We start from the raw sequence: 12188 nt of genomic DNA, 5'->3' as shown, positions 1-12188 counted from the left end.
GGAGAATACAAAAAATTAGTAAAATCACAAATAAATATACACTTATACATTGGCTTTGACTACAGTGAGTTTTCTAAATTTTTTACAACTCCATCTGACAAAAGTGAATCCAAAATAATCAGGCCCTTCCATGACAACACAAATTACTACAGGGATTGTCAGCTCCATATTTTGTTTTGACTTAGTTTAATATTTACCTCCTGAAAGTGTCATGTTTCTCTCTCTCTCACATAATTTATCTGTAAGAACATCTGTTGTGTGTGTGTATGAGACATCTATGAAATGATTAATTTGACAAAAGTCTTTGGAAAGAGCTAATAACAGCAATGAGCCTGTAGAGCATCATCGCCCAGTGGTGTGGTTAGAAATGGCCATCAGTATTCCTCGAGGGTCCCCAGGGTTGAGAATGGTATCCTGCTGGAGAGTAAAACTGTAGTTTTATCTTTTTTTAATCTAAAAAAAAGTTTTGGCCATGCCCGAGGCATGTGGAAGTCCCAGGCTAGGGACTGAACCCGTGCCACAGCAGTAACCCAAGCCACAGCAATGGCAACCTGGATTCTTAACCCACCAGGGCACCAGGGAACTGTAGTAGTTTTATTTTTGTTCCAGGTAGTCCCAAGATTCTGTTGACTTTTCCAAATGTGGAATTTCCCCCAATCAATTTAAATCAGATCTTCTGAAAACAAGGTGACAGGATCCTCTCTTGAGGTGAAAAGGCCATTGTTTGTGCCTGAACAGCTGAAAAACATAGATAAGAGAAAGCTTCCAGCCATCTATGAACTTGGCCATGAGTCTGTGGAATTTCAGCTTTAGCAGAGGTGTTAGCTCATTTTAATGTCGTAGGAGCAATGATTTATATTTTTTAAAATTGCATCCACTTATTTATCAAATGTGAAAATGAGGAGGCTTGGGCTTGCCTATTTCTTAATATCTTTCACTAATCAGGCCCATCCAACTAGAGGAAGCAGCTGCGCCAGGAGAGATTAAGAATTCATGAGCGTGCAGTGGTGATCATCCGTCTCTGAACCAATCACCTTGTGACCATCCCGACCCCCGTTTCCCGTCCACCCATAGACGAGGCGCGCTCCTTTACTCACCCTGCTCAGCGTGCACATCCTCAGTGTTAAGTCATGGATATCCAGGAAAAGCCCTGGGAGGTTATGTGGTATTTCTGTGTCAGCTCAGATTTGACACATGCCGTCATCTGGCATCGACTCAGGTGTTCTAGGCTGTCTTCAATAATGTGATGTGATGGCAACAGTAAAAGCTAGGTGGGGGACGAGGTCGAGTCTTGCAAATCCACAATTAAAAAAGAATTTGAACCTGTCAAAACACCTTTCCGACTTTCTCATATACTGCTTCCTAAGTTATGATCCCAGAGGAAAATCAGCAGGAGAGAACTGTTCTGCTGTCTGATGTTTGTATTGGGTTGCAAGTAACCAGGGCCTGGCCATTTGTATCTCTCCCTATTGTGTACAGTTCAACATTTGTATAATTTATTTCTTCATACATATTTCATTATTATTAATCATCATATATAAGTAAGTTGCATCTTTTAATGACATAGGGGTTGAAGAAATAGACTGTGCCATTGTATGACAGTGCTGCACAGTTGTCATTAAGGGGATTTATTATTTTGGAGAAAAGCAAGTTAAAAGACTCAGCTCAGTAGTCAAAAGTGCAATTTAGGGTTTATTGTGCAAAAACCTAAAGTGGAAACAGTTCTTCTGAAACTGTTTAACATACATGTAATTCAAAGCGCCTTCTTTACAAGGCCTTCAGTGCATTCATGCTAGTACAACAAAGTTCTCTGCTCAAGTTATTCCTTTCCAGCTCCCTAGTTTAAGCACAACATGAATACCTTGGCCATAGGAACTCACTGAAGCAGCAAACACTGAGCTTGGTATCGCTCCTTCCAACAGCAGGATTCTGGAAGGGTCCTTTTGCTCCCTTCAGAGGCAATTAATGGTTTTGAATACACCTGGAGATTATTAATTCTGGGAACGACCTCCAAGCTGCAGGTCACATTTCACTTTGGTCTGGTAAGAAACCAAATAAAAGAGAGATTTTAAAATGCAGGCCATTTTTATTTTAATATTTTTGCCTGCAAACTCTTCTACCTTCCTTTGGCAAAGAAATAAAAATTTCCTGTCCAGGAAGCTTCAAGGTATCCAATGAATATTGCATTTTTTTTTAACCTAAACGTAACTGTTTTAAACAGGGGGAAAAAAGGAGCTTAAAGACAGGCTCAGGCCAGGTGGGGTGGTTATGTTCTGCTGAGTTTACCTGGAGAGATGGCCACTGTGGAAGGAACGCCAGTACTCATCAAGGAGGCGCTCTTTTCAAGACTGCTGTGTGATCAGTGACTCATAATCCCACCAGCTCAGCATGGTCTCAGGTACATTTGATTTCTGGTTTGGGTCATGATTGAAGAATGGACCGAATACATCATCAGTTTAGTAAGGTGACTGTGAACTCTTAAAAAAATTGGCTCTCACTTAAAATTTAAATACACATTTCTTACGGCACTGTATAATGGGGTTGACTCTAAATCAATGCTCTCAACCCTGGCCGCACATTAGAATCCCTAAGGGAGCTTTTAAAACACTAGGAATGTCCAGTCCCGCCCAGTATCGAATTTTAATTGATCTGACGTGAGGCTTAGAAATTTTTAAAAAGCTTTCTGAATGATTCTAATGTGCAGCTGGGGTGGAAAACAACTGTTCTAAATACTTAGACTAAATATGGAAATTATTTTGATTATTTTTGTCTAAGTATATTTCACATTTTAGTTTATTAGACCTCAGAAGGGCATTCACTGATGTATTATATTGCAACATATTGAATCTCAGCTTAGAAAGTGTTGAGAAAATGACTTGTTTGTATTTTTTCTTACTCTGTCCCTTTTTTAGTGGTTTTTTTTTTTTTCCTTTTCCCTTTCTTTCCAACGCAAACACACACCGTCCCCCAACACCCCCCACACAAACTTCTAGTGTTACAATTTTTTTTAAACTGGGAGTATATAGTCAGTGACAGTGCTTTATTATACTTCATTCATGATAACCAAAATTTCATTCTTTCACTACCAGTTCCGTCCTTCCTTCACCTAGCAAACATTGGTTGATTGTCATGTTATTAATCAAGAGATGGGGGAAAAAGTGTCCCAACCCATGATAAAAGTAGGTAGTAACTGACATTTTACAAAAATAGTGCCATACATAATATTGATCTATCTACCTAGAGTGAAACAATGAATTGAGATAAATATCAAAACAACAAAAAAATATTCACCTAAAAACTGATTATAATGAACACATGATCCTTTTTATGCTTGAATTAGTGGGGCAATTTAATATATTTTTGAGCAAATTAAATGGCCAGAAGTAATATTAATAGTCAAATCAAAGTGAAGGGTGAGATACTGTGTGGTTCATATTGGAGGAGAAAAATGAACCTTCTAGATCTGTAGAGAAGGAAAGTTCCTTGAAGGTCATCAAGTCCATTTGCCTTCATTTTAGAAGTAAGGAAATTGAGGCTAAGAGAATTACCAGCTTTTCTCTTTGTCATTCCTTTGCTTATAGTAAAAGCAAAAACAACTGACAACAGACAAACGTAGAGTTTAAAAGTTAGAGAAGTTTGCAATTAAGTGATTATGGGTCCAAATTAATGATATCCAAATGGTTCTGTCACCTAATTTTGTACCCATGATGGATTTTATACTGAATAAGGAAAAGTGAATATAGACATTTGAAGTTGTTAATATCAACAAAATTAGAAGTATTTGAAAATCTCTTAACAAGCCATGATGTATGAATGTGTTACCATGTAATTATCCGGAGCTCTGCACCTTGAAACAGAGAGAAGGAAAGTGTCTGTGATTAGGCCCCATTATACATACTGAACCTATTAAAACGCATCTGATCTCAAAATGGATTTATAGTAATAAATACTTTTATCAAAAATGTATACTCAAAGTAAATACTTGATTTAGATACTATAACAGTAAAGCATTTAATCACAAACATTTAAATAGTTTCTATCTTCTAACAAATACTAAAATAAAAACAGGAGATGTTTGATATATGATCTCATGCTGATACTTTTTCTCTTTCATCTTTTACTAAATGTTCAAGAGTTTAGTACTGTATTTCAACCCTCTAACTGAACATTTTAATGTCCAAATGACATAAACTTCAAATGCATTGTTACATAGTGAACATTATTTAAAATATTTTAAACACCATGCATATCCAGGCAGAGACTTTTATTCAACACCATGAATAAAAGATATACTTGTATTTGCCAGTGAGATTTGGGCAAAGAAAATTAAAACTGCTGAAAGACATTGTTTCTTGGTGCTCCACAACATAGTTAGAAGTATTTAAAAGACACTCTAATGAAATGGTCTTCATCTTGGAGGGGTAAATAAAATGCTGAAATAAGGTTGAAGGTTTCCCAGTCTCTGAGACACAAATACTGGAAGATTCTGGAAAACTGGATTGAATTGGTGTCTGGCACCTACTCATTTGTGAATTATTTACGTGGATCCATGTGATAATCTGGGTGTAGACACAGAACTAAAGACTTGAGGGTCCTTAGGATTAAGGTAGAAATGAGGTCAGCATTCTTATTTCATTTTGATTTGGAATAGAACCTTGGATCTATTGTAGAATTCTCTAGCAGCCTAAGGGAATGTTGGAATGAGACTGGCTTCTGAGAAATTACAGCAGAGTCATCAGGGATGGGCTTTGAGAACCTATAGACCTGAATCCTAGTCTGAACCCTAGTTTCTTTACTAATAACCTTTAAGATGTTGGCTAAATTACTTAACCTTTCTGAGCCTTTATTTTATCATGTGTTTTATCATCTATTTTAAAACTTTACTTTGAGGATAAAATAAGATTATCTATGTAGAGGGCTTCACGTACCACCAGTCACACAGTAAATGCACAATCATGCTGCTCATTGAACAAGTACTTCTGTGGATCAGTAGAATGGGCTGCATAAGTTTTGGCACCCAGCAGAAAATGAAAATGTGGCCTTCATTGTTCAAAAAACAGAGAAAAGCACCATTGAGTGTATGAACATATAAAGCCTTTTCTCTCTTTTGATGTGTCATAGGTTTTTGTTTGTTTGTTTTTGCAATTTATTGTTCTAACTTTAAAAAATTAAAATATTAGCCCTTTTGCCCATTTCTTTTTTATTGAGTTGTTGTTGTTGTTTGATATTGAGCTGTAGGAGGTGTTTGTATATTTTGGAGATTAATCCCTTGTCAGTCACTTCATTTGCAAATATTTTCTCCTGTTCTGTGGATTGTCTTTTCATTTTTCTCATGGTTTCCCTTGCTGTATAAAAACTTTTAAGTTTAATTAGGTCCTATTTGTTTATTTTTGTTTTTATTTTCATTACTCCAGGAAGTGAATTTGAGAAGATATTGCTGTGGTTTATGTCACAGGTGCTTGGCCTATGTTTGCCTCTAAGAGTTTTATGGTATCTGGTCTTACATTTAGGTCTTTAATCTATTTTGAGTGTCTTTTTGTATATGGTGTTAGAGAGTATTCCAATTTCATTCTTTTGCATGTAGCTGTCTAGTTTTCCCAGCACCACTTATTGAAGAGAGTCTTTTCTCCATTGTGTATTCTTGCCTCCTTTGTCATAGATTAGTTGACCATAGGTGCACAGGATTATTTCTAGGCTTTCTATCCAGTTCCATTGTTCTATATTTCTGTCTTTGTGCCAGTACCGTACTGTTTTGATGACTGTAGCTTTGTAGTATAGTTGGAAGACAGGGAGCCGGATTCTTCCAGCTCTGGTTTTCTTTCTTATAATTGCTTTGACTATTCAGAGTCCTTTGTGTTCTCAAATTAAAAAAAAAATTTGTTTTAGTTCTGTGAAAAATGCCATTTATAACTTGATCAGGGGTGCATTGAATCTGTAGATTGCCTTGGGTAGTACAGTCATTTTGACAATGTTGAGTCTTCCAATCCAAGAGCATGGTATGTCTTTTCATCTGTTTGGATCATCTTTGATTTCTTTCATCAGTGTCTTACAGTATTCAGAGCGAAGGTCTTTTGTGTTTTAGGTAGATTTATTCCTAGGTATTTTATTCTTTTTAATGTGATGGTAAATGGGATTGTTTACCTAATTTCTCTTTCTGGTCTTTCATTGCTGGTATATAGAAATTCAGTAGATTTCTGTGTATTAATTTTATATTCTGCAGCATTACTGAATTTATTGATAAGCTCTATCAGTTAAATCATCACCATGAATTTTACTTCATTTTTATGTTGTACAATGCCATTTTAAGTGAAAGTATAAGAGCATTTAATCCATGTTCAGATTTATCAAAATTGCTATTTCGTACTAATTCATATTTCATAGCTTATACGTGCTTATATGTATGTAATTTTTTAGAGAACCATAGAAATACTACACAATCTAACTCAACTGTTCTGTTTCACTTTTTCATATGTGCACATCCTACCAGCACTCTTTTCTTTTGTTCTGAGCAAGGAAGGACCAAACATAAAAGGAACTGTGTGTTTTCCTATCTTCCTTTTCCTCTAATGCCATTTTCTGTGTAAGTGATGGGCTAGGGAAGCAACATAATAGTAAGCATGCTTTACCATTTTCGTTTCTTAGAACACCAATGCTCTTTATGTTTTTGAAGCAAGTTCTGGCTTGAAAAGAAACACAGCCTCCTGGAGCTCTTCATACCCCATTTACATTGTTAGTGAGAAGAAGCACAATTGCCTTGTAATCACTTTGAGTCTTGTCAAATGCCCATGTTTGGGTCCACCAGAATTTTGTGCTCATGGGCTATCACAAACATAGTATGAGAATTGGAAGCCAAAAAAGATATATATTGAGTGCATTTCCTCTGCTCACAAGCATGCTTCATTGTCCCATTACCCTTTCCTTAAAAAAGCCCAAGTTCAAGAGTTTCATTATAGTGCAGAAGTTTAAGGATCTGGCATTCTCACTGCAACAGCTTGAGTTGCTGCTGTGGTATGGGTTTCAATCCCTGGCCAGGGAACTTCTCCCTGCCATGGGTGTGGCCAAAAAGACTCCCACAGATTCAAAGATTAAATTCTCATTTTCTAGATGGTGACAGCAGAGTCCAAGTGAACTTGAACAGGTTGTGTAACCATAAAGCCAGTCCTGTGTATTAGGCATGTTTCATGTGCTGAGATACTGTGCTGAACAGTACAGGCCATGCCATTGTTTCATGGGACTTACAAGGAAATGAAGATATAAGTAAAGAAAATTCAAAAGTTGACAGAGTGATTAAGAAAATAAAACATAAAAAAGTAAAATAGATAAAAGTATTGGCTGAATTTTACAGGTCAGTGATTGGATGGGCCATATTAGATAACTTTAGATAAAAGTTAAGACTCTTCTTGGGGGATGACATTTGAGCACATATCTACATAACAACAGGTGTAGACATACATAGATGTGTGGGAAGCAAGTTCTTGGCAGATGGAACAACAAGATGTTTCCAAGCAGGGAATGAGCTTGGTGAATTGCATTGCTACTCATAGTGCTCATAGTGGTTAGAGTGTAGCCTGCCAGTTTATCTGGAATGATCACTAACACTCTTGCACCTTGCTACTCATTGTGGTTCTAGGACCAGCGCCCTCTGCATCACCTTGGAGCTTACTACAAATGTAAGAATTTTGTCCCCTTTGCTAGATGGACTGAATAAAAATAAAAATAAAAAAATAAAAATCCATGTGAATGAAACTCTGCATTTTTAGCAAGACCCCAGGTGCTTTAAAGTTTGAGAGGCATTGAACTAGAGGACCAGAGTATCTGAAATCTAGTGAATTAGTGAGATGATCTTGGAGAGGAAGTTGGGACTAGATCTTGTAGACTTCGTCAACCACAGAAGGGAATTTAAATTTTCTTCTAAGCATGAAGGAAACTATGGGAGAACTTTAAAGGAGAGTGCAGTTGGGGCCATAAGGATTTTTAAGTCTTGGGAACCTAGAAAGGGTAGAGAATTGCTAAAAAGAAATATGAGAATAAATTTACTACTTTCCAAATTGCTTGACGATTTCTCACAGGTGACAATGGCACAGGGCAGTCATACACCTCACCCAAGGGTTCTGGTCCTACACGTAGACCTCAGCAATGCAAATAGCATGTTTTGTCACTGTATTGTTTTACAGTTCTATTCCTTCCTTTTCTACTTCAAAAATTATCCCATAGCATCAACCGTGTTTTGACCTTCTTTGTAGCATAAGGCCCTTGAGAGTGTAATACATGTTAATTGGTTTGTGTTGATTGAGAAAGTGCGAGTTAAAGATACAGGAGATTTGGCCATTCTTACAGGATGCTAGCCTGTCCTCAGCACTCCTTCATGTTCTCATGCCATGAGCATATCAACTTAAATAATGCAGTAGTAGGGGAAAATCTTGAAATATTTGAATGTCTGTTTAACTGATTAACCAATATATATTTGATTTGTGAAAGCCTCTTAAAGGGGACTTGTTATAATTCTTTGGTACTGTTTTGGAATCAAGAATTTGTTCCCTGAGATGTGTTAGAAGAGCCCAGGAGGGCAGTATTGAAGAGTGGCCCATAGACAAACCACGCAAATTATGGACACCATCTTCCCTGTCATCCTACTGTGTTTGGACCTGTTGCCAGAACTCCTTGCCATCTTCTTGGACTCAGTTCCTAAACTCAGACTCCATTCTTGGCTAGAAAGATTCAAGAAGCTCTAATGCTCCTTTCCGACCTTTTGCCATGGAACACTTGAGTTCCCTCTTCCCAAGTGGAGGGACAAATTCTCATGTGCTGTTTTCACTTGTTTCTGTTAATGATTAAAACTATGGCTCAAAAAGACACATGTACTACAATGTTCATTGCAGCACTATTTGCAATAGCCAAGACATGGAAACAACCTAAATGTCCATCGACAGAGGAGTGGATCAAGAACATGTGGTATACGGCTACAAATGTGATAAATTCATTGGAGTAATAATAAAAAAAGAAGATGTGGTACATACACACAGTGGAATATTACTCAGCCATTTAAAGGAACGAAATAACGGCATGTTTAGCAACATGGATGGGCCTATAAATTATCATGCTAAGTGAAGCCAGTCAGACAATGAGACACCAACATCAAATGCTATCACTTACATGTGGAATCGGAAAAAAGGACACAATGAACTTCTTTGCGGAATAGATACTTACTCACGGACTTTGAAAAACTTAGTTTCCAAAGGAGAGAGATTGGGGGGTAGGGGGATATGCTGGGGTGTGGGATGGAAATACTATAAAACTGGATTGTGATAAACATTGCACAACTGTAAATGTAATAAATTCATTGAGTAATAATAAATAAGCTGACTCACAAAGTTTATACAGCTATGAGAGAATACTTATGAAGAATTTATTACTATTTTTTCTTTAAGAAATATGATGATCGGAGTTCCCATCGTGGCACAGTGGTTAACAAGTCCGACTAGTAACCATGAGGTTGCGGGTTCCATCCCTGCCCTTGCTCAGTGGGTTAAGGATCCGGCGTTGCCAAGAGCTGTGGTGTGGGTTGCAGACGCAGTTTAGATCCCACGTTGCTGTGGCTCTGGCGTAGGCTGGTGGACCCCTAGCCTGGGAAGCTCCATATGCCACGGGAGTGGCTCAAGAAAAGGCAAAAAGGCAAAAAAAAAAGATCTTTTTATTTCTTACTGCTTTATTGAAATATTGAACCTCCCTGGCACCCCTGTTTACCTTATCTGAAATAGGATTATGGCAAAATTTTTTTTTTCTTTTTGCCTTTTCTAGGGCTGCTCCCGTGGCATATGGAGGTTCCCAGGCTAGGGGTCCAATTGGAGCTGTAGCTGCCGGCCTACGCCAGAGCCACAGCAACACGCGATCCATGCCAGAGCCACAGCAACACAGGATCCATGCAGCGTCTTTGACTTACACCACAGCTCACGGCAATACTGGATCCTTAACTCACTGAGCAAGGCCAGGGACCGAACCCGAAACCTCAGGGTTCCTAGTCGGATTCGTTAACCACTGCGCCACAACGGGAACTCCAAATATGACATTTTTTTAGTGAACCATGGCTTGATAGTCTAAATCACATTGTGCTGTAAGCTTCTACTAAATCTAATTTGATTTCACTGCTGCCAGTATAGAAAACAGCATAAAATATGGGCTAGTATTTTATTGCATCTTGGTGCTACAAGTTCCCTTGCTTTTTTTTTTTTTTTTTTTTTTAGTATAAACTATACTAACTTTAAAGCTGAATCTATTTGATTTATCCTTTAAAATAACAATCTCCCTTTTCATCAGTGAAAGTTTGGTTTGTAGGCATGGATTCACTCTTGAACATGTCATCATTTTCGTAACCTGTGAGTAAGTGTCAAACATTAGGTGTTGGAACAGGGTGTCACTATGATTAGTTTAATGGACACTTCTTCCTGCTCCATTCATCCATCATCTCTGTGGCTGTATCTTAACCAAAGGATCAGGGTTTTGATTCTTCTCTGTCCTAGTCACTAAGTACAATAAACATATTTCTCTTGGGAGATTTTATCACTGTCGGATTATCAACACAAAATTTCTCAGGCAGAAGGTAATTTTTCAGCTGGTTAGGAGTTTATTTATTTTGCACATAAATAAACAGAAAGAAGATTGAGACTTCTAGCTATTAGAGGCATCTGAAAATATCCCCTTGTCTTCTTAGTGTTCATCTGGCTCCTCTGAAGTTTTTTTTTTTTTTTTTTTAATTAGAGAAATAGACATTGAACCTATGAGAATAAATTACTACAACAAAATAACAGGCATCAGAAATTAACCAATCTCCTTTGTTGTATACACCACCTGTGTAAAATCCTGAATGGATGTAAACTTTTGTGTTCCATTTACTTATACAACAATTACTCTCAGTGCTGTCAAATGTGTCTCTATGTCTTGTATGACTTGTTAACTTACAGGGTCTTTATCTGTTTGCTGAAAATTTCTACTGCTGAGGCCATTGACCCTCATGCTAGATTCTGGAACCTGTCTTTTTCTCTGGAAGGAAAAGATAAGTCAGTATATGATGAGCCCCCAAATGAGGTTTGCTTATGTCCTCTGACTTGTAGCCTGGGATTCTGCTCTCGTCCCTGAATTCATGCAGTGACTGGAATTGCTTTTTCTGGGCCCATTTTTCTCTCCCGTGGCTTCCGAGGGCCCACTGGGTCAGGCCAACCCCACTCTACCCACCAGCCCCACCCCCTAGCAAATGCTGCCACTTCCCTGAATGCCCATGTGCCCATAAGGATTTCAGATGATTTGATTCTTAGACTTAGTTCCATTGCTTTAAGTAACAGTACTCAAATCCTGCCTGTCTCTCATGTTCCTAGGTTTATCTTTAGTTTGATGTTCCCATTTCTTCATTCATCCTTGGCCTTTCTCCCATAATTAGCCCCCCAGCCTCTGTCTAACTATACGGATATAACTAGATTTTTTTTTTTTTTTGAGGTTAGACTCTGTTTCAACCACCCTATTGCTTGTTCTTGAATTATGATGAGGTAGAGGAATTCTAGGAACTCTGATGGTTGGTATACTCTGATTTATGACAAAAACTGTTAATCTTGGAAGGTGTCATTTTTCTCTATAGAACATGTAATAAAATTGATATAAAATCTGGAGAATAATTTATATTTTTGATACTTGCTAGGTAAAGATATTTTGCTAAGCACTTTATAAACATTGTTTGATATATATATATATAACGTCCTCAGCCTCAGTGGAATCCCACGAGGTAGGTGTTATTTCTCGCATTGTACAGATGAGACCCAGAGAGATTGGAACACACACCAAGGCTGTTGCCAGCAAGTGCAGGAAACAGCATTTGGTCTTCATCGTGTCTAAATAAAAAGTGCACATTCTTAACCACTAAGTTAATGCGTGTTTGAAGATACACCATATTTCACTGTGAGTGGCTCACATTGCCTTCTACTCCAATAACATTGCATTAATAAAGTTTTACCATAGATTTTATGCTGTGAAAAAAGACCCCAAATGCCTGATGGTAAAGTAAGAAAGTGGGTTACAGTAATTCTGTCTAGTAACCTCTTTCCTCTGTCATATCCAAAATACTGGAAATGAGGCATACATATAAAAAGGAAATACTAGAAGTATTTTTCCACTTTAAATGCCAAGCACTTCTTCTAAATACC

The sequence above is a fragment of the Phacochoerus africanus genome, chromosome 16 (genome assembly GCF_016906955.1).
Source record: "Phacochoerus africanus isolate WHEZ1 chromosome 16, ROS_Pafr_v1, whole genome shotgun sequence".
In the NCBI taxonomy this organism is placed as follows: Eukaryota; Metazoa; Chordata; class Mammalia; order Artiodactyla; family Suidae; genus Phacochoerus; species Phacochoerus africanus.
The sequence above is the reverse complement of the archived record's forward strand: the minus strand, read 5'-3'. Positions refer to the sequence as shown.